Source organism: Pan paniscus, chromosome 10, assembly GCF_029289425.2.
Source record: "Pan paniscus chromosome 10, NHGRI_mPanPan1-v2.0_pri, whole genome shotgun sequence".
Lineage (NCBI taxonomy): Eukaryota > Metazoa > Chordata > Mammalia > Primates > Hominidae > Pan > Pan paniscus.
In genome coordinates, this window is record NC_073259.2 from 20,898,931 (window position 1) to 20,922,573 (window position 23,643).

General features: G+C 38.6%; 1 protein-coding gene across 2 annotated transcripts in view; it reads left to right on the plus strand.

The window, feature by feature from the left end:
* PTPRO (protein tyrosine phosphatase receptor type O) overlaps positions 1-23,643 on the plus strand; it is a 265,462-nt gene that overhangs the window by 123,753 nt on the left and 118,066 nt on the right. The window lies entirely within an intron of this gene.

The following is a 23,643-nucleotide window of genomic DNA, read 5'->3' on the forward strand; positions in this document are numbered from 1 at the left end:
AGTGAGTCTTGTATTTTTATCAACCTTGCAGCTCTGTGTCTTTTAGGTCGTGCATTGAGACCATTAACATTAAAGGTTAATATTGATAAGTGAGGCTTTGATCCTACCATGAGGTTGTTAGCTGGTTGCTTTGTAGTTTCTATTGTGTAGTTGCTTTATATGGTCTGCAGGCTACGTACTTAAGTGTGTTTTTGCGGTTACAGGTATTGTTCTTTCATTTCCATGTTTAGAACTCCCTTAAGGATCTCTCTTAAGGTTGGTCTAGTGGTAATGAATTCCCTAAGGAATTCATTTCCCTAAAGATAAGGGTCCAATTTCATTGTTTTGCATGCAGATACCCAGTTATCTCAACACCGTTGGTTGAAGAGACTCTCATTTTCCCATTGTGTGTAGTCTTGGCATCCATATCTAGGATCAATAAAACATATATGCTCATGTTAACTTCTATGCTGTCTGTTCTCTTCCGTTGGTCTACATGTCTCTATGCTAGTTGAATTTTGATTACTGTAACTTTGTAATATATTTTGAAATCAGGAAGTGTGATGACTCCAGCTTTGTTCTTTTCAAAGATTGCTTTGGCTATTCAGAATCCTATGTGGTTCCATATTAATTTTAGAATTATTTTATTTTTCTATATCAGCCTACCTTCAGATATCAACACTTCCTTCTGTCAGATAATATTTGCACATCCTGTTCTCTGTAGCCTGGAATGCTGTCCTCCTCTCTTTTCACTGCCACCATCATACCACTTATACCTGCTTAACTGCTGTCCATCAGATCTCTGCTGAAAAGTAATTCCTTAGAATGTTTTTCACTAACACTGTTCACCTCCCCACTGCCCCTTCCCCGCCACACACAATACCTGAAATCTCTGCCTACCTAAGGCAGGTTTTTCCTGAGTTGTTTCTCAATGGTATAACATTTGGGACTTTGATAGGAAGTATGTTAAATTTGCAGATTGCACAATAAGAAGTAAGGACATTTGAACAATATTAAGTCTTCTGGTCCATGTACACAGGACACCTTTCCAATTGTTTGTGTCTTTTTCTTTCATTAATGTTTTGTGGTTTTTAGTACAAGTCATTTACCACTATAATTAAGTTTATTCCTAAGTATTTTATTCTTTTTAATGTTATTGTAAATGGGACTGTTTCTTAATTTCCTTTTCAGATATTAAAAATGATTCATTATTAATATTTAGAAATGCAGCTGATTTTGTATGTTGATTTTGTATCCTGTGACTTTGCCGAACTCATTTGTTACTTCTAACAGTGTTTTTTGGTGGAAACTTTAGGGTTTTCTATATATCAGGTAATGTCATCTGCAAACAGGGAGAATTTGATGTCCTCTTTTTCAGTTTGAATGCCTTGTGTTTCTTTTTCTTGCCTAATTGCTCTGGCTAGGACTTCCAGAGGAGAAGTACCTAATGTAGATGACAGGTTGATGGGTGCAGCAAACCACCATGGTACGTGTATACCTATGTAACAAACCTGCACGTTCTGCACATGTACCCCAGGACTTAAAGCATAATTTAAAAAGAAGGGTGGTAAAAGTGGGCATCTTTGTCTTGTTCTAGATTTTAGAGAAAAAACTTTCCATTTTCAGCATTGAGTATAATGTTAACTTTGAGCATTTCATGTATGTCCTTTAGTATATTGAGTTAATTTCCTATTCCCAACTTGTTTAGCATTTTTATCATAAAAGGGTATTGAATTTTATCAAATTTCTTTTCTCCATTTATTGAGATGATTGTGTGGTTTTTACCCTTTATTCCATTAACATGGTATATCATATTAGTTGATTTTCATATGTTGAATCATCCTTGCATCCCAGGGATAAATCTCACTTGGTCATGGTGTCTGATCCTTTTAATATGCTGTTGTATTTGGTTGGCTAGTATTTTGTTGAGGATTTTTGCATCTATGTTTATCAGGGTTATTGGCCTGTAGTTTGTTTTTCTTACAGTGTCTTTGTTTGGCATTGGTATCAGAGCCAAGGTATTTTACTTGGTATTTTAATATTTGGCCTAATAAGATGAGTTTGGAAGTATTCTGCTTCCTAGATTCTTTGGAAGAAATTGAGAACATCTTTAAATGTTTGGTAGGAGTCACCATTTGACTTTTCTTTGTTGAAAAGTATTTGATTACTGATTCAATGTCCTTACTAGTTATAGGCCTTTTCAGATTTTCTATTGCTCAGTAATTCAGTCTTGGTAGGTTGTATGTTCCTAAAAATACAGCCATGTCTTCTAGGTTATCCAATGTACTGGTATATAATTGTTCATAGTAGCCTCATGATTCTTTTTATTTCTATGGTATCAATTACAATGTCTCTGCTTTTGTTTTCATTTATTTGTATTCTCTCTTTTTTCCACAGTTATACTATTGGGGAAAGTTATACTAATATCTTGTTAATCTTATCTTTTAAACAAACCAATTCTTTTATTAAATTTTAAATTATTTTTCTATTTTATATTTCATTTGGTTCTGTTCTAATCTTTATTATTTTCTTCCTTCTGCTAATTTTGGGCTTAATGTATTCTTTTTCTGGTTCTTTGGGGTGTAAAATTAGGTTGTTTACTTAAGATGATCTTTTTCCTATGCGGATGCTTCCTTCCATTTCTCCTGCCCTTGGACATCAGACTCCAGGTTCTTCAGCCTTCGGACTCTTGGACTTGCATCAGTGGTTTGCTCGGGGCTCTTGGGCCTTTGGCCACAGACTGAAGGCTGCACTGTCGGCTTCCCTGCCTTTGAGGCTTTTAGCCTCCGACTGAGCCAATACTGGCTTCTTTTCTCCCCAGCTCACAGACAGCCTATTGTGGGTATTTGCCTTTTGATCATGTGAGACAATTCTCCCTAATAAACTCCCTTTCATATATTCATGTATCCTATTAGTTCTGTTCCTCTGGAGAACCATGAATAATACAGCACATAACTGGAACTTGAGGTTTTTAAAATCCATTTAGCTATTTCTAAGTCTTCATGGAGTGTTTAATCCATTTACCTTTAAAGTAATCATTGCTAAGGAAGGATTTACTATTGCCTTGTTGTTAATTGTTTTCTGTCTGACCTGCAATTCTTTTATCTCTGGTTATCTTCCTTTGTATTTTTTTAAATTTTTTATATTGATATTTTATATTGAAATTTTATATTGATATTTTATGTAGGTATTATCTTTGTGGTTACCAAAGGTTTACATAACACAACTTTTATTATGTTGTCTATTTTAAGCTGATAACAACTTATTTTCAATCACATACAAAAATCCCTGCCCCCACATACTTTGTTATATTATTGATGTCACAATTCACATGTTTTTATATTATGTATCTTTTAAAATATTTTTATAGATGTGGTTATGTCAGTACTTTTCTGGCTTTTAACTTTTATCCTGAAAGTAAAAGTAATTTACACACCACCATGACAGTATTACAGTGTTCTGTTTTGTCTATATATTTATCTTCACCAGAAATTTTTGTACTTCCCTTTCCTTTTGTTCTGTCATTTCACATCATTTTGTTTCAACTTAAAGAACTCCCTTAAGCATTTCTTGTAAAGCAGTTCTGGTAGTGATGAATTTCCTCAGCTTGTGTTTCTTTGGGAAAGTCATTATCTCTCCTTCATTTCTGAATGATGGTGTTGGCCATATATAGTGTTCTTAGTTGACAGATTTTTTTTCTTTCAGCACTTTTAATATATCATCCTGCTCTCTAGTGACATGCAAGGTTTCTGCTGAGAAATCTGCTGACAGCCTTATGCAGATTCCCTGTATGTGATAAGTCATTTTTTTCTTGTTGCTTTCAAAATTCTATTTATCTTTGGTTTTTGACAATTTGATTACAATGCATCTCAGTGTGGATGTCTTTGGATTTATCTTATTTAGAGCTCTTAGGCTTCCTTTTTTCCTTCAGATTTGGGTAATTTCCAACCATTATTTCTTTGAATAAGCTTTCTTTCCATTTCTGTCTCTCTTCTTGTGAAATTCCCATAATGCATATATAGGCCACTTGATGGTGCCCTATAAGTCCCTTAAGTGAGCTTTTATCACTCTTTTTCATTTTTTTCTTTTTGTTCCTCTAACTGAATAATTTCTAATGTTGTGTCTCCAAGTTTGCTGATCCTTTCTTCTGCTTGATCTAGTCTGCTGTTGAATCCCTCTAGTGAATTTTTTTAGTTATTGTATTCTTCAGCTCATTGATTTCTGAGCTGGTTTCTTGGTAGTCTTTTTTAATGTTTTCTATTTCTTTGTTGAAATTCTCACTTTGTTCATTTATGTTCTATTGACCTCATTGAGCATCTTTCTGATGGTTATTTTGAATTTTCCATCAGAGACATAATATATCTCCATTGCATTAAGTTTGATTTCTGGAGATTAATCTTGTGCTTTGTTTTGGACATATTTACCTGGTTGTTTTTCCCTTGGTTCTTTATTTTAGTATATCTGGATGTTAAACAAAACAGCTACCTCTTCCAGCCTCCATGGACTGGCCTCAAACAAAAGAAGACCTTCACCTATCAGCCTGACCAGAGATTCTGGGGGCTTCTCAAATCTGTATGCGAGGCAAAACCATCAGCTATGTTCTTAGTAGCTCCCAGATGTCTAGAATATGCTGGGACTCATCTGCATTCTAAGACAAGTGAGACAGAAGCCAGTTCCTCAGGCAATCCCTGGAAAAATGGAAACGTTAAATATGTGATCCAACTCTTTTCTTCCTCAGGAAGTAGATGAGATCTGTCGTTTTTCTCCCACTTGCTCTGTGCTGAGCAAGACCCTCCCAGGTCTGTGATGGGTGCCGGCATGCTAGTTCAAACAGCCATCTTTATTTTTAGTAGCTCCAGGTGTCTGGAATATGCTGAGTCTTATTTGCACTCTGAGACAGGTGAGACAGAAGTCAGATCCTTGGGCAACCCCCAGGAAAATCAGAATGTTGAACATATAATGTAGTTCTTTCCTTCCCTCTCCGGAGAGAAGCTGGGAACTGGGGGTTTCCTCCCAAGCATATAGCAATACACTGAGGGTGGGGATTATGGTTAGAGGATGTCTCAAATTTTCCTATCAGCTTCAGTGTGGTTGGTTTTTTGTTCACCTCAGATCCAAGAGCTTCTCAACTGGCTTCTGAATTTATTGCAAAAGGAGTTGACCTGTGTATTGGTTGTTGAATCACTGGGTTTATGATGGGAACGAAGATCCAAGTCTTCCTATTCTGCCATCTTGCTGATGTTACTGTCCTCTAATTCTTGAATGCCTTCTATGTAACAGAGAATTTTCATGCACACTATCTCATTTCCTTTTCTTAAAATTCTGAGCACCAAGTTGACAAAAACTAAATCGTAAAGTATAAGATTTAGTAAAAATGTAGGCTCAAAATTTTTAATCACAAAGCTGGTAAGAGGATTTGAACTCAGGTACCCAAAGCAGAGTGTAGTGCTCCTCTACCCAGGGTGTCAAGGAGATGTGTCAATATGTAGCACATGGTTTATGTTCCTTGGGTTTATTTAAAGCCTCCGAGCCTCATGTGTGTGTTGCTGTAGTGGTGGAAACCACTATCTTGCTAAGAAGCCTTCACATTGGATTGACAGCAAATTACCTTTTCCATTCATTCACCTATTTTCATGCTGAAAATACTTCTCAATATTTTTGAGTCAATAAACAAGAATGACTTGTTAAGGCTAGGCTTACCCTAGATGGCTCAGGATCTTGCTGGTGGAAATATTTATGCCTGCAAACTATGAAATAAAACCTTTGAAAACTAAGGCCTTGCTACCAGCATGTGTCTTGTGGATCAGCAGCATTAGCACCACATAGAAGCTTATTAGAAATGTGGAATTGCAGGCCGTATCCCAGACCTCCTGATTTCATATGCCTTTTTGTTTGAAAAAGCCCTACTCTAAAGCACAATATACATTTTGATGCTTTTCTCACGATGTAATAATTTTCTAGTATGTTTGTGACTAAATGCAGTCAAGAAAGCCCTCAATTTCTTATTTTTCTATGTTCCCTTATTTTAAAATAATAAATAATGAAGAGAGTCTTCATTGCCTGTTAGAAAACAATCACTTATTTACAACAATAGCTTTACAAGTCCAACAATTCATCTAAATGCCCAATTTGCCCTGTACCTCTACAGCATGCCCACAGAGCCAACCTAGGTAAGCTATATTCTTTATGGGAAAAAAAGAGAAAAATAAGTTGATTTGGTAAGTTTTTGAAGTTGAAACATTGTAATGGAAATATCACTGGACTGGGTTCAACAAGACCTACGTTTAAGTAAGAATTTTCCTTGAACCATCAAGATATTCTTGGACAGGACTTTTTCCTTTTCTGGGTCTTGGGTTTCCTCATGTATATTAAGAAGTTGGCATAACCTGTGCTCCAAGGTCTTTTCCCACTCAGAACATTTGCTAATTTTTCTTTAATAGATCTCTCCTTGTTCCACTTGTAAACCGAAAATAAAATTCTCAGGCCCCAACCATCTAAATGGACTTCCTCTTCATCCAGGGCACTCTTAAATTTTAACTTGAGACACCAGTTCTTGTCATGACAGGAAGCTGGAGGTCAGACATGCCTCACTCTACGTCTCTGGCATTAACATGAACACAGACTTTAAGCCTGATAAGAAATATTTTACAGCCCATTCTCTCTGAAGCCTACTACCTGAAGGCTTCCTCTGCAAATAAGAACTTTGGTCTCCACAATTCTTTATCTTAACCGAGACATTTCTTTCTATTGATCCCAGATCTTTACATAAACTCAACCAATTGTCAAACAGAAAATTTTCAAATCTACCTGTAAGCTGGAAGCACAAGCTCCAAGTTGCCCTGCCGTTTTGGACCAAACCAATGTATTTCTTAAATGTATTTGATTGAAGCCTCATGTCTCCCTAAAATGTATAAACCAAGGTGAACCACAACCACCTTGGACACATGTGCTCAGTGTCTGCCAAGGGCTGCATCACAGGCCATGGTCACTCATTTGGCTCAGAATAAATCTCTTCGAATATTTTACAGAGTGTGACTCTTTTTGTCAACATCTTCATCTCCTCCACCACTGCTATTTCCTAGTCCAAGTCTTTCATTTATTGCTATAGCTTTTTTTTCTTTTTTTTTTTTTTTTGACAGAATCTCGCTCTGTCGCCAGGCTGGAGTACAGTGGTGCAATCTCAGCTCACTGCAACCTCCGCCTCCTGGGTTCAAGCAATTCTCCTGCCTCAGCCTCCTGAGTAGCTGAGACTACAGGTGTGCGCCACCACATCTGGCTAATTTTTGTATTTTTAGTAGAGATGGGGTTTCACCATGTTGGCCATGATGGTCTCGATCTCTTGACCTCGTGATCCGCCCGCCTCAGCCTCCCAAAGTGCTGGGTTTACAGGCGTGAGCAACCATGCCTGGCCTGCTACAGCATTTTAACTAGTCTCCTGATTCCTGCTTTCTTGGTTTCCTGCTTCCTCTGTTCAACTAGTATTCCTTTGTTCCCAAAAGAAAAGCTGACCATGTTCATCTCATGCCTGGAACACTTTAACAGCCCCAAGGCTGTTTCCGTTGCTTGAAGGTGCTATGCTCATCTTCTGTCCCTAACCACACTGCTACTTTCCATCCCCTCTTGCCTGAAATATACCACACACACCAGCCTCTTTACTTAGCTTAATGTTGCTCATCTTTTTTCTTTTGAGACGGCATTTCAACCTTGTTGCCCAGGCTGGAATGCAATGGTGCGATCTTGGCTCACTGCAACCTCCACCTCCTGGGTTCAAGTAGTTCTCCTGCCTCAGCCTCCCAAGTAGCTGGAATTACAGGCATGCTTCACCATGCCCGACTAATTTTGTATTTTTTCAGTAGAGACCGGGTTTCACCACGTTGGCCAGGCTGGTCTCAAACTCCTGACCTCAAGTGACCCACGCGCCTCGGCCTCCCAAAGTGCTGGGATTGTAGGTGTGAGCCACCACACCTGCCCTTGCTCATCTTTTAAGTGTCATCTTCACCGTCACTGGTAAAATACTCTTGCTGCCATGGTGCTCTGTGCTTTTAGTCATAATATTTGTTGCTTCTTACTGTTATTGCTTATTTGTAACTTATCTCTGTGAGGGCTGAGACCAGTGTTCCGTGCTCACAATCATGTTCTTGTAGATAATACCAAGTAAGCACTAAAAATAATTCCTTGAATTGCCTATATGAATTCTTGTCTTCTACTTCCATTGTTGATTAAATAATAATAAGCTCTAAATATTGCTTTAAGGAATAGGCATAATTCACTCAAGACATGTAGAAAAATTCCTGGCATATATTATTCACTTAATGTATGCTAGCTATTACAATTGTTATTATTCTTTTCTCTCTTTAATTACAGCAGTCAGTATGGGCTTAATTATAATTACCTGATAACTAAAAATCTCTTTCTTACTTTGAAGCTAAATGGAATACTTAAAAATGTAGATGCATTAATCAATTAAACAAATGCATCAGGTTAATAGTATTTCTTATTCCAATGAAACAAATAATCATATTGTTATATACTATATATATAACTCATCATATTATTATAAATTATGCACCAATATATTTGCAAAATAATGCATTGAATTATTATTAAATTCTTCTGCAAATGGTGTGTGATTTGTTTTCTCAAAGCTTAACTTAATGGGAAAGGCTTGAGAGAAATTGTCATTGTAAAGAAAATAAATCCTGGATACTTATGACCTAAAAGGAAATCTGGCATGTATCTCTTAATATTCTTAGAAATTACTCAAAGGTTCAGCTTTTATTAATTCATAACTCTTCAAAGTTATGAATCAATAGATCCTAAACTCCAATCTCCCATCCAATATTTGAATCTCTGTGGCACCATCTTAGCCCAGTGAATGAACAGCCACTGCATGGAAAGGGAGAAGATTAAAGCTCTATTAGTTCCCATAGCAACATATGATTTATTAAAGTTTTATCTATGATTTTTTTAAGAATGCATTCTCTGCAAATCAGAAACAAATTATAACATAGTCATAGAAGAAAAAATGAAGATGGATGGTGGATAAGGAAACAATTGAGATATTTATATTAGTTTCCTTCTTTGTCAGGCATTAAATAATTATACAGGTAGGAGTTATAACCAGAAAAGATGCAAAATATCAGTCTTATTCTATCGCCATTATATCATTCAATATTACTCTCATTCCCAATTTACAAGCTTTCTTCATTGTCTCCTAGCTATTCTTTGTAGATATTCTTTCTCTCCATCTGATTCCCCCTTCCTCCCTTTTTACTTTCATGCTTCTCTTCCTACTAGCTCTCTTTGTTTGTCCAGGTATTCTTTCATTTCTATAATACAATAATATGGTTTTACCTTAATAACCCAGAAACTGAACTATAATAATAAAAATAAATACTCTGACACAGGAGGGGTAGGCTGGACAGCCACAGTGAGAATATGTGGTTAAAGGCTCAAAACATGTAGGCTGGTTATGTGGATGGATAGATAAATTTACTTTTACAGATATTTCTCAAGTTCCAAACAGTAAAGTACTGTGCTGTATACTCTGATAGATGATAGGTGAGGTCTCATTTTCTGTACTTCAATGGCTAAAATCTCCCAGAAATTTTATATACAGAACTAACTAAACATAGCACAAAGGAGATGGTAAGAAACAATGCAAAGAGAGGAAGAAGTGAGAAAAAAAGAGGCACAGCAGAAGAGAGAAGGGGAATCTTATGCAGGGAGGAGGAAACAGAAATAAAGTAGTTAACAAATGGAAAATTAACATGGACTACAAGAAAGGCATGTTTCAGAACTTCAAGCACATTAACATTGGTTTTTTCAAATCATGTGGATCTAACACACGGCCACTGGTGAAAATGCTACGTGCTATGACTTTATTCAGTTTTTTTGTTTTGTTTTGGGTTTTTTTTTGGAGACTGAGTCTCACTCTGTCACCCAGGCTGGTGTGCAGTGACACAATCTCAGCTCACTGCAAGCTCCACCTCCTGGGTTCAAGGGATTCTCCTGCCTCAGCCTCCTAAGTAGCTGGGATTACAGGCACATGCCACCACGCCCAGCTAATTTTTTTTTTTTTTTGTATTTTTAATAGAGGGGGGTTTCACCATCTTGGCCAGGCAGGTCTCCTGACCTCAAGTGATCTGCCCGCCTTGGCCTCCCAAAGTGCTGGGATTACAGGTATGAGCCACCGTGCCCAGCTGACTTTATTTAGTCTTTATTATAAATTGAATAAAACCTTTGTAAATAGAGATATTTTGTTTCTTGTAACCTGTGTGGATTATTGTAAATTAGCATGATATACTTGTTTCAGACCACCAATAACAGCCATCTTATGAACAGAGGCTTTCAAATAATAGGCAAATGTGTGAAAAGAGACTTAAACATTTCTGTAAAGAATTCTATGAAAATTTTCAACATTGTCATTAGAATTTGTACCATTAAAATTTTCTAATAATAAAAATCATTTTTAAAATTATCTTAATGATGCTAAATTTCTATTTTTCACTTTTTGAAATACATATGGTAGCAAGCAATAAGAAAATATTTAATGATGACACACCAATTAACAAGTTCAATATGTCAAGTAAAAGTAATAATGTTTCCTTAACACCAAATAGCACAGCATGATTTATATAAATGCCCATCCTTCCAAAGAATGGAATCCTTTCACTTGGTGCAATAAGTTGAATACTGTCTTTTTACAGCTGTTCACAAAGACAAAGATATTTTTTAGCTTCATTTATAAAACATAAATATCATATTGTTGTTCCAGCCTTCTTGTAATTCAAAATAGCATCAATGCTGGCTGAACATATTACTCATGCATTGGAAAGTTAGAAATGGTGACAATTTGAAGTTAACATTGTGAAATGAAGATGAACGTGCAAAATGTTCTAGCTATATTCTGTTTTATATGAATAACCTGAACATATTTCTTCTTTATATATTGGTTTAAGAAGATGTTATAAATACCTAACTTGGGGACAGAAGAATTTTAGTAAAGGAGAAGAGACATTTAAAATTACTTCTACGTCTTACTCTAAGAACAATCTGCCAATTAGTAGAGTTGTATGTTTCCAGGTACACAGCCATGTGTCCTAAGATGCAGACAGAAGGTTGTGAGTTTACAGGAAGAAAGAAATCGATTCTTCCTGGGGTATCCTAAAGGCTTCTCACAGAAAGTGGCACTTGAATAGTGTCAGATATTTGAAGCAGGGACAGGATATTTCAACAAGAAGGAATGCATAAATAGGACATAGACAGGGAAGCAGCCGGGGCATATGGAGACTGGGGAGTTTGGCTATTTAATGGGGTTCATGGAGGTTGTGACAGAGAAGTAGTGGCAGATAAGATGGATGGTAAATAGGGGACTAATTGTGGAAGGTTTTGAGTGCTAAGCTAAGTAATTCAGTTTTTATTTGGTAATGAATAAGAAACCCCATGGTTTTTTTTTCCCCCAAGTTTTAAAATGCTGAATACTCACATGATCAGAGCTGGCTATTTATTGGATACTTAGAATGCACCCAGCTATGTTAGGTGGTTTATAAATATTATCCAATATGATCATCACAAAAGTATGGTTGAAAGAAGTATTAACCCCATTTTTCAGATGAGAGAGCTGAGTCTCAGGCTATATAATTTGCCTGTGTACAACAATCTAACAAGCTGATTTTTTAATCAAAATATTTTTGTTCATTACTCTACATAATCCTGTTGTTTTCATAATTCTATTGTTTTAACAAAATCCTGTCCCACTATAATCCTGTTATGCTTCATAATCTAGTATTTTGAAGAAGATAAAAATAGAAAAGATTGAGAATATGTCAGAGACTATTTTAATAGCACAAGAAGTAATCATTCTGATTCAGTTATGTTTGTCACTAGTTCAAGTAACGGCAAATCTGAGTTACCATGGTTTCTGAAAAAATGCACATTGAAAAATTGTGTGATGGTTATTTTAGATTTTTAGCATGATGTTGAGGGTTCCTATGCAAGGGAAATCTTAAATTTGTTTTTGGCCTGTTGAGTTTCTTATGTTATTCAGAAAGTTTTGCAATGCCTATAATGGGAACTTTCCTAGTAATATGCATTAAATGTAATTTCCACCTTTTTAAACCATCAAAATTAAGCACATAGTGTGTGTAACATCTAAACTATGGCAAGCACCTTAATTACATTTTTCCTCTTAATCTCACAACAACCTTGTGATGTTGGTGTCCTTCTCCCATTTTATAGATGAAGAACCTAAGGCTGAGAGAAATTCTGTCTGTATACCATGCAACCAACATTCATATTCAGCCCTATTTGTCTTTAAATCACTACTGTTTCCACTACAGCCAACTGCCCTGTAACTCCTCATGTAATAAAAATGACTGATCTTAAAGAGATAATTCATATCTCATGATTGAAAAAGAATAAGGAATCATCCGTGGCACAAACCTGAAATGCAGGGAGTGTAGAATCAATGTTAATACATAGGCTTTGGGATCAAAGGAATGTGAGATTAACACTCATATCCACCATCTTAAAGCTGTGTGGCCTTAGATGTATTACTTAATCTTTCAGAGGCTCGACTGCTAATCTGAAAAGTGCAAATAGTAATATCTACTTCAGGGAGTTGTTAAGAGGATTAAGTGAAATAATGCCTAAAAAGTACTTAACACAAAGTAGGCTCTTAATAAAAGTAAGCTCTAGGTTCATAGCACACTATGCTATTTCCTTGATTCTCATAGCTTCATCTCTGAGTCAATCACTTCCAAATATTAGGTCCAAACCTCTCTTCTGACTTCTGGATCCGTGTATCCCATCACCTACTTGGCATCTGCGCTTGGATGCCCACAGTCGTCTCATAATTTATATATATCAAACTGAACTAATGATATATGTCACCCTCCTTCCTTCCCTGCTAGTATCTGCTCTCCTGCTTTTATGGTAGTGAGGTAGGGGTGAGTGTGTGTGTGTGTATGTATGTGTGTGTGTACAAAATCAACACTATAACCAGCCCACAACTAATCCATTCTTAAGTCACTCAGTGCTAAGGGATATGCCTTCTAAATTCCCCCCAATACCACCCTAGTCCTAGTGGCCATCATTTCTCTCCTAGCCTAATGCAGTCATATCCACTGCTGCCTATACTCACCAACCAGTTAGCCACACCCTAACCAGAGGGACCTTCCTGCCCCTTGAGTTTTAAGATTAGCTTAAAGTCTTATTCCACTTTGGTGGAAATCCAAATCCCCCTTGGAGTTTTTGTTAATTTGGTGTAAACATTCATTCTTATAAATTCTTCTTCCCTCAGGAGCCAACTTCCACAAATACTGCTTCTGTGCCCTAACACCTCCAGGTGAAACCCAGCCCTTTCTACAAGTTCCATGGATGATCCACTCATACAAAGCATTTGTGAACATTGGGACTCAGGGTGACGGAGAACTATTTGCTATTCAGAATGTGAACTCCCCAATGGTGCATTAGATATTTCCAGTCTTGAATGTCCTCTGCCCTCCTCACCATCTGGATGTTTCCATTGGCAGATTGCCCCTTCTTCATCCCAGCATCATATCATCTTGGGGGCTCTCATCTTATACCCTTTTTTTTTATTCCAGATTTCTTTATTCTTTATTCTTTATTCAAATCCGTTGTAATTTGAATCCCAGTTTGGATGTCTGCTTTTTGTTTGCTTGCCTAGGTTCCTCAATTCACCCCATCAGTATTTCCTTCTATCCCAAGTGGTTAGTTACCAAGTATTTTTCCAATAAAAGTTTCCACCCCCAATAGGAATTCTGGAGCCAGCAAGTAACATCATAAACTTTTTGCTTCTATTGCAGAAGGTAAATCAGATCATCCCACACCCCTGCTGAATAACCCATAAGTGGCTTCCCATCGCCTTTAGCATAAAGCCTCTAACTTTTTTAGAAGGGTCTACAAAGTTTCCCATGATGCCACCTCTACTGGCCATTCAAATGTTATTTTGGTTTCTCATCCACATTGTGCTTTCTCCAGCACCCAGGCCTTCACATTCATTGTCCTTAGGTCCTGTTCTTTCTCTCCAACTCATCATCAGGTCAACTCTTACCAGCCCATAGGTCTCTGCCTAACTAGCACTTACTCTAGGCTACAGCCACCTGCTAGGAGCTCCTTGATCATCAAATATTTCTTAACAATGCTTTTTCCACTTGCAATTATCTAGTTATTTAAAATAATGTATTTCCTCTCTCTCCACAGACTCAAAACACCACTAGAACAGAAACCAGATTTCTTAACTGTCATATTCTCAGCAAGAAGCATACAGCAGGCACTCAATTGTTAAAAACTATCTGAAGGTAAACATTGAGTCAAGCATCTGTGTAAAGGATTGCCCTAAATCTCCCTTAACTTCTGGGCTTTAATTTATTCTGCATATATAGGGATCAGTCTTTCAGAAGACCCAGAAAACCTTAGTGAAGGTGGAGGGCTTATTAAACTATTTGCTTTAAAGTTCTGACAATTTTGTTGCTGATATTAACAACCCAACAAGAAGGGGAGTTAAAGGGCAGTGCTTACAAAAGGTCACAATATACTGCCTAAATATGCTGTGAGCTTCGTAAGTAGGCTGCACTCTTGTTAGCTATCATCAGGATTTAATTAACTGGTGTCACAGCTGAATTGACATTTCATGCCTGTGGGGAAATTTGACTGAACTCATCCATTCCAAAATAAATGATTAGCACCACCGTCTTTCACATTATCTTTCAATAAGTGGGACAGCTACATTTTCACAACTTGCTGGGGAAAAACCATTTTCAAACTCTAAATACCAGTAAGCATGGAAAAGAAGGATGGAAAATAATAAAGTCAGGCAAAATGATATTTGTGGGTGCTTCATTTTATGAAAATAAAACTTGTTTCAGAGGCAGAATGAACCTGTCAGGAACCCCTGTTTTTCATAACAAATTATGCCAGAAGAATGTTGCATAGTTTTGGAATTTGCCTGATCACTGAACTGTTGAGAACAAATGTATTTTATGGGTTCCTGGGTTGTGGGCCGACCCCCTACCCAGTCAGACACCAGCCAAGCACAGCTTCCAGGTCTTTAAACTTCTCAGCACAGTAGGCCCTAAAACTGTTCCCATGGTAACCTTCCATCAAACAGGTGAGCTGTAAAGCAGGTGAGCTCAGGCTGTCATTTGCAGACAAAACAAGAAAAAGAAATACTGACTGCTCTTGTTTGTGATGCCACAAAGAGAAGTAATACTGATTACTGAATAAATAGACTGAAAGTCAGAATAGCTGTTGAACCAAATAGGAATCATGGCGTTAGTGTCCTGACCAAAAAAAAAAAAAAAAAATACAGCTTCTAAAATGTGTATGTCTCAAAGAAAATCAATGAGAAAACAGATCACAAATTTTGTAGAAACATTAGTTACTGCTTTTGGAGGATCTCCTAAATATCGGATCCTTGGATGGAAAATTTGCATGTATGGTTTCATTTGTCCCTACCCCCTAAAAAACTGTCATAATAATCTTTTAGTATTTCCATGATTTACCTTAAATAACTGAGGTTCAAAGAATAAAAGTGAGAGACTGTCACTTAAGTGGGATTTGAACCCAGATCTCTGTGTCTCCAAAATTTCTGTTTTTTTCATGATGCTACACTTTTTGAGGATTTATCAGGCATATTCTAGAAGTCAGTCACAGTTTGTGCTGAGGGAATTTGCCACCAATTAAGTACAGATATGAAAGGTAGCATTTGGGAAATCATCTTGGCTCCAGGATCTTACAGTCTGGGGACTGTAGTACAATAGAGTCAAAAATCTGTAGTTATAAGAATTGCCTTGAGTACTAGCTCCTCCACAATATAATAGGGTAGCCTTGAGAAATCCATTTAATTCTTTGAACCGCAGTTTCTTCTTCTGTGAATTGAGATAGTAACTTAACGGAATGTTCTGAGGATCAAAGGAGAAAATATATTTGAAAGTGCTTTCTAAAATATAAAATTTGATATATGACTATTATTATTACCCTACATATCACATAAAATCTTGGCACTTCTTTTTGGCAGAACAATTTCTTTTCACTTAAAACTGGCCGGTTGAATTCTTTCCTCAAGTGTGTTTTGTTTAATCTCCAAAATTAGGAGTTGTGCAGAGCTTCCAGCCTGAGTTCATTTTAGAAGTCAGGAAATAATTGCTGCATTCTTATATATATTGAACTGTCCTTTTACACATGCACACATGGCAACTTGATAAGAAAATATCATTTGTACTTATTTTAAATTAATGCTTAATTGGTGACAGATTTAGCTATCACCTACATTCTGGTTGGGCCAAGAAAATAGAGTATGATCTAGAAACTGAAGGACAAAAGATGAGCAATGGTCAAGGAAATGGCAGTGCAAGGAATTCAAGGGCTATAACCTGGCAGCCTACAGGCTGGGGCAGACCTGCCAATGTATTTTCTTTGGCTAGCAGGGGTTTATTTTGTTGTAATTGTGCTTTTTAATGATGTTCTTAAACAGTGCATGTACCCTCCAGTCTGCTAACATTCCATCATTTGTATCCTCTTACACCTGGCTGCCTCTCACATGTATATTACCTGCCTGACAGTAATTGGGAGATGGGAGTCCCTTTACCAAACAACAGGCAAAAGAGATGAGTTTTCTTCATTTTGAAACCATAAAGAATGTATCTATTGGGAAGCTGAGGTGGGCAGATTGCTTGAGCCCAGGAGTTTGAGACCAGCATGGGCAACATGGTGAAACCCTGTCTCTACAAAAAATATTAAAAAAAAGCAGATTTGGTGTTGCATGCCTGTGGTCCCAGATACTTGGGAGGCTGAGGTGGGAGGATCGCTTGAGCCCGGGGAGTGGAGATTGCAGTAAGCCGAGATCCGGCCACTGCACTCCAGCCTGCATCTGATCATTTAACACAGGAAAGACTGAGCATGCACTAGGCTCAGGCACCAAATCCCACAGGAGTAGAGAACTGGCATACTCTATCTGAAAGGATACATTTAGGATACATATTAAAAAGTCTAGTATTACACAGCCCGTTGTAAATATTCTAATTCAACAAGCATTTAAGAACCTGCCATATGATCTTCAGGAAAGTTTCTGGCACACAGTAAGTATGATGTAAGTAGATGCTCTTTGTTATGTCATCATCATCATCTTTATTATCATCATTGCTATTATTATTGGTCAGACACAATTCTAGGAAGGGCAAAGACTCCTAACTCCTGTCTTCCTCTTTACTCCCAAATAGAGGGTATCCCCAGTGTTCTGCTCAGTTTCTGATGCATGCTTGTTGCCCAAAATATATCTGAGGAATGGCTGCATAAATAATGGAAGACTAGAGAGAGGCCATCTCTGGCCTTTGAGATCAACAGCCAAAATCTGCTCTGACAATTTCTGAGAGTTGTGAATAATTCTAGTCAGGTGTCAGAAGGAACCTGGCGAGTGTAGCCCCGGGACTCTGATTTTCCTGAAGAAACTGAAAAGAAAGAATACCCAGGTGGAAAAGGTACCCTGGTAGCTGGACAGGATGTTTAGTGGATGCATTATGTAATGTCTGCAGAGAATCATGGCCGTAAGTGCTATGTAAGCACCAAACATCATTAATATTACTATTTAAAAGAACTGAGCAGCCTATTCTTTCCTAGGTGGTAACCTGAGCACAGCAGAATTTTAATAAGTCTGATCATTTATTGGGTTGCCAGCTGGAGCACTGACCATGCTCTGGATGTACGTCACACAGTCTGATTTGGTGCAACCAACACTGGCTCTGACTCAGCATCTTACCTGCCTGAACTATTGCAACACCCTCCTTACTGCCTATTGGCCTTACATCAGCCCAGTCAGTCTATTATTCTGCATACTCCTAATTATAAAAGTCTTGCTAAACTGTAATGGAATCATATCACTTTTCTGCATTACAAGAGTTCATGATTTCCTTTGGCCTAAAAAATATCCAAACTCCTTAGCAAGGCGTGTCTTGGTCTTGGGTCACCAGCACTCTATTCTGAGCATCCTCCGTTGATCTAAACACTCTAGAGGTCTCTGGATGCTCTTCCCACTTAACAAGTGCCTTTTCTGACCCGGGTTCCCCTGGCAAACTCACGAGCATCTTTCATACATCACTTGCTCCCTGAAGCCTTCCCTCACACCCATCTGCAGGAGCAGAATTGAGGGCTTTCTTGTCTACATGTCCGTGGCACTGAACAGTTCTCTTGTATTGGCCAGGATATTTGGATGCAAATCTTGGAAGTCTAGATCAAACAAATTAAAGAATATGTTGGGCTTTATTCACTTGCATCACCAAACTGCACAGTGGCTGAGCCTTTGGATGAGTGTGACCAGGACCTCAGACCAAATCAGGGAGTCTACCACTAGCAGCTATCTTCATGGGGCAGAAATTACAAACACTTCAGCTCTGCATTCATACATACTGAAAGCCAGAAAGGAGCAAGAGCTCCTTCCCATGAATTCTAGTTATAAAACTTCAGAGGAACCACTCTGGATGGCCTGGCTTAGTCCACATGAGCATCACAGGAAGGGGACCAGGTGCCATGAATCCCCTAGACTGCTTCAAGGTGCCTGCTCAGACCCAGTGACAGGGTAACATGATCAGCAACCCTCGTCAGGCCCTCATTAGATTTACAGTGGGAAAGAAGCAGTGTCCCATAAGAAGGTGCAAGCTCAGATAGAATTTCAGACAGGCAGAAGAGTAGGTGTCATCTGGACTGTCATTCAAATTCGATAACTAATAACACTTCAGATCCTAACTGTGTCTATGAGTTTGCCTCTCACTACAGAGTGAGCTCCTAGAGTTCCAGTACCCGTCTTACTCATGTGCCTCTGCTCACACCTAGCATGATGCCTATTGCCCGGTTGCCACTTAGCTCATGCTTGTGTGTTATTGAATTAACAAATGGATAGCTCTCCAGGGCTCTGTGAACAAAACATCCGGTGAACGTAATTACTGAATTCTGTAGTGTTTGGAAGTTAGTTAAACAAATGTTTATAGAACCGCTATAATTTAAAAGACATTGAGTGGCTCATGCCTGTAATCCCAGCACTTTGAGAGTCTGAGGCGCGCAGACCACCTGAGGTCAGGAGTTTGAGACCAGCCTGGCCAACATGGTGAAACCCCATCTCTACTAAAAAGTACAAAAATTAGCCGTGCGTTGTGGTGGGCACCTGTAATCCCAGCTACTCGGGAGGCTGAGGCAGCAGAATTGCTTGAACCCAGGAGACAGAGGTTGCAGTGAGCCAACACGGTGCCACTGTGCTCCAGCCTGGGCAACAGAGTGAGACTCCGTCTCAAAAAAAAAAAAAAAAAAAAAAGCATTGAGTGACTCAAAACTAAAATATAACACAATAACCTTTGAAATACAACTAGTATTTATTGAGTTCACAGTGTTAGCATTTTTACGAAAGACATTTTATGCTCACAAAAATTCCATGAGTTTTAGGAATTAGCCCTATTTTATAAATTAAGAAGATGAAGTTAAGAGATGCTTGGACTTCCCCTAGTTCTCACAGGTAAAAGGCTACAGAGACGGAAGAGAAACCCAGGACTTCTGATCTCAAGGCTATTGCTTTGCTCTTAAGCAAATTATTTAACCTGTCTGGGTAAAATGGAGATAATAACTCTTGTTTCTAAGGATTGCTGTGAGGAGTAAAAGAAAAAACATATATAAACAAATTAGCACATAGCCTGGCCCAGATGAGGGGATTAATGGACAATAGTGCTAAATTTTCAGTGATGGTGGGAGATTTCCTTCAATTCTGACTAGAACATATCTCTGACCCATTTTTGTCCTTGTCCCTCAGCCCAGGAACTCGTCCTGTGTTATTCTCCTCTTTAGTGCTACCCACTCTGTCTCCAGTAGCTTCTCTCCCCGAAGACTGCTTCTAGAACAGGTCACAGGCTCCTGGGCTCCCCTTCTTGCTGAAGCCAAGTGCCCAGACCCCTTTTGCTGCCTCAGTTACCTGGCCCCACTGGTTATGGAAAGATAAGTACCAAGAGGCATAAGGATATATGGATCCTAGACCTTGTCCTGACATCAATTAGCTGTGTGACATTTGCACCGCTGTTCTCTCAAGCGTAAAATGAGAATGCTGGACCAGAGAAATCACTACATTAAATTTGTTATGTAAAGGAAATTTCAGTAAAAATATTTTTCCTGCAGAGTCAAGCAATACTATTACTTCATCTCAAAAAAAGTTTTACATATTTTTTTACAGTAACCAAATAAATCAGCATTGGACTTGCCTACATTTATCAGATCAGTTTCTATTACTTTTAACTGTTCCTTCCTGCTCTACTTCTCAGCAGGGATTACATGCCTGCAGCGTACACTCAGAATTTTCTCCTGAACATAGATTCCAGGAAAAGCTAAGGTAAAGAAGTCAGAGTAGAAAGCAAGAGCACAGATGACACTTCTTTTAGGCCCACTGCCTAGATCTCACTTGGCCTGCTGTCTTCCTCTCATTAGTCGCACCAACTGAATCTGATTAGCCCACTCTGATTTATTTTTGGCAACCTGGAAGTGCATGGGCCAATGCTTATTTTCATGGCTGATACAATCATCCCCAAAGCTGTCGTTAGCATTTGGAAGATTAGTCCCTTTCTCTGGGTGATTTTATTGCCTATGAAGCATCACGACACACATTAGACATATATTTCTTAAACACTTTAAAAATTGAGTCTATTTACTCTTCTTCTTATTATCACAACCACCTTCTGTTATTGGCTGCTAAAACATAGAGAAAGAATTCTTCATAATTACATATTTGATGCTTATAAACTTATTGTTTTCTGAGTTAGTGAATCATCTGCTATAATCAACAGAACTAAAAGCCAGATTTCAATGCTACTGGATACTCAGTGCCTGATTTGTCTACATTTTGCTTAACAGACTTTCCCATTATGCACCAAACAGTACTATCTAGGTGAAAAGTGAATAATAAGGAAATATAAATAAATATTTTCTCCTAAAAATGCAACTTTCAGATATGAAGCACAATATGTATATGATTTCTATTTATATTTGTGGACAGTAAGATTTATTAGTAAGGATCATTATTTTTAGGCCTTTTAGATACAAAAATTCTGAGATTCCAAATAAGTCGTAAAGTACATTTAGTATAAAAAATGTATCATGAAAAATGAAACACACTTTGGCAAATTTTCCAATAGGTTAAAAGTAAAAGGATTTTCCATCAGCTCTCGGTTAATTTGAAAGCATATTTATAGTCAGGATTCCCCATTCACTAAGCATTTCATGAATAAACAGCCACTGACCACCAGCAAACTTGCAGCTCTGGAGGCAGGACTGTGTTTTGGATCCCCAGTACTTAGCAGACTGTGTGGTTCTTAGTAGGTTCTTAATTTGTATCGACTAGATGAGAATATCAATTAGTAACTTCTATCATGGGTATGATTACTCTTTCTTTTCCTCGTACCCAAGTCTCCTCTATCCAATGAGGACATCTCAGCTGTTCCAGATCCCCTCTTGTAAAGTCTGTCTATAGAGAATTGTAAGGAAAGCAAAAAGATAGAAGAGAAGAAAAGATAAAATTTGCAGAGAGAGAAGTTTAAAGAGAGAAGGGCGCTATGATAGAGGAAAAATGAGAAGTTTAAGAAGTATTGCTGGAGACCTCGGGTGCTCTAGTTGATTGGGGTCTAATTTGTTGTTGCTGTGGTGGTGGTGGTGGTGCCAGAATTTTAGAAGTATTTCAATGCTGATGAATTTTCCTTAAGAGGAAGGGAAGATGATGAGGCAGGAGATGTTGAGGCCAACCTACATATTACTTGTGTTCCCTGCTTGATCCCGGCAATGCATTCACCATGAGATGAAGGAGGGCTCTTTGTTTTGCTTAGGAAGGCTAGAGGGAGGGCTCTTTGCTTTCCTTAAAAAATGCATTGTATTCCCCACACTAAAGTAAGCTGATGATGCTAGAGGAAGAATTAGTGCCCCTAGTAAAGACAGGATGCAACCCCACTGGGTTAGCTGTAGCAGCAAGGGTATGGGGGCATTAAGGAGGAGCAGGAGTTAGCCTTCAGAGCGTGAGTCTGGACAAAGTGGCAAGAACAGGAGCACCCTTGGGCAAAGCAGCCCACCAGGACAGGGGCTGATGACTTCACTAGACAGTCAAGTGCTCCCGCTGCACTTTGGGTCTGTCCATCATAAGCACACATTGTGCTGATAGCCTCCATGGCACCATCAGAGGGATGGGAGGGCATCCCATCTACCTTTGAGGCCTGGAAGCTCTGGGTGCATGGGTATCTCTTGCACAGCTGTGACCCACCACCACACTATACACTCATCAACAAATGTTCCTCACCTGGCACATTGCCCAGGGCTTGCTCTTGGACTGCGGGCACTGCCCTGCTCCACCAAGCAGGGGACAACCATGACCCAGCTGCTGTGTGCTTCTGATGGCCAAGAAAATTGTTCCCTACATTCTCAATTCATTTTTCACACCCACCATTGATTCGACACCCCCTTGGGACACTGACAGAGCAAAGTTGGAGGGTATGGGTACAAGAGCAGACTGCACATAGGGCCACGAACCATTAACAATGCAATACTTCTAGATTTGGTGCAGGAGGCTAGGATGTCCGTGATCATCAGCCAATAGGTTTTAAAAGAAAGTATAGTAAGGGAAAAGAGATCAAGCATCTATGATAGCAACCTAGACCTTTCTAGTCATATTAAGGATACTGACAATTGCTTCAATTACTAATAGAAGTCTATTAACTTCAAATCCTAGCTTATGAAATGCTGTGGTTGAAAAATGTCAACTCTCTTTAAAAATATTCTACAGATGAATGAGTCTGGCTTAGTCAGGTCTTAATGTGCATTAGTGTTAATCCCAATTTATGTTATACAGGTAACAATCTAAGATCAATTTTTCTTTTTAAGGATTACGAACCTTTGCGCATGTGTGTTTAATTTGGGTATGGGGAAGGGAGAAGAAGCAGTTAGAGAGTTCTGTTTACCCTATTGGCAGAAAAGGGCCAACAGGCACAGGTCACAACCACAGGCAAAAGGAGGTTAGAGTGGCCTATTATTAAATTTAATTTTTTTTTTTTTTTTTGAGACAGAGTCTCTCTCTGTCGCCCAGGCTGGAGTGCAGTGGCGCGATCTCGGCTCACTGCAAGTTCCACCTCCCAGGTTCACGCCATTCTCCTGCCTCAGCTTCCCGAGTAGATGGGACTACAGGTGCCCGCCACCACGCCCGGCTAATTTTTTGTATTTTTGGTAGAGACAGGGTTTCACCGTGTTAGCCAGGATGGTCTCGATCTCCTGACCTCGTGATCCGCCCGCCTCGGCCTCCCAAAGTGGTGGGATTACAGGCGTGAGCCACCGCGCCCGGCCATTAAATTTAATTTTTTAAAATACATACTCTTCTCATCTTCACCCTTCACCTTCACCTTCACCGCACTGAATGTGCGGAAAGACTCCAGGGTGGAACAGAAGATCCCCAACCCCTCTATTCTAGGGATTTCATATGTAAAGCCTGAGACGGTGAGGATGAAGAATAAAAAATTGTTTATGAAGGGGAAGAAGGCATCTGTTGCTACTTTAACCTTCAGATACTATCATCCCCAACCCCTTTTTGCTTCCTTAGAAAGAGCCCCTGGGAATCAATTTGAGTATACAACAAGCCCTTCC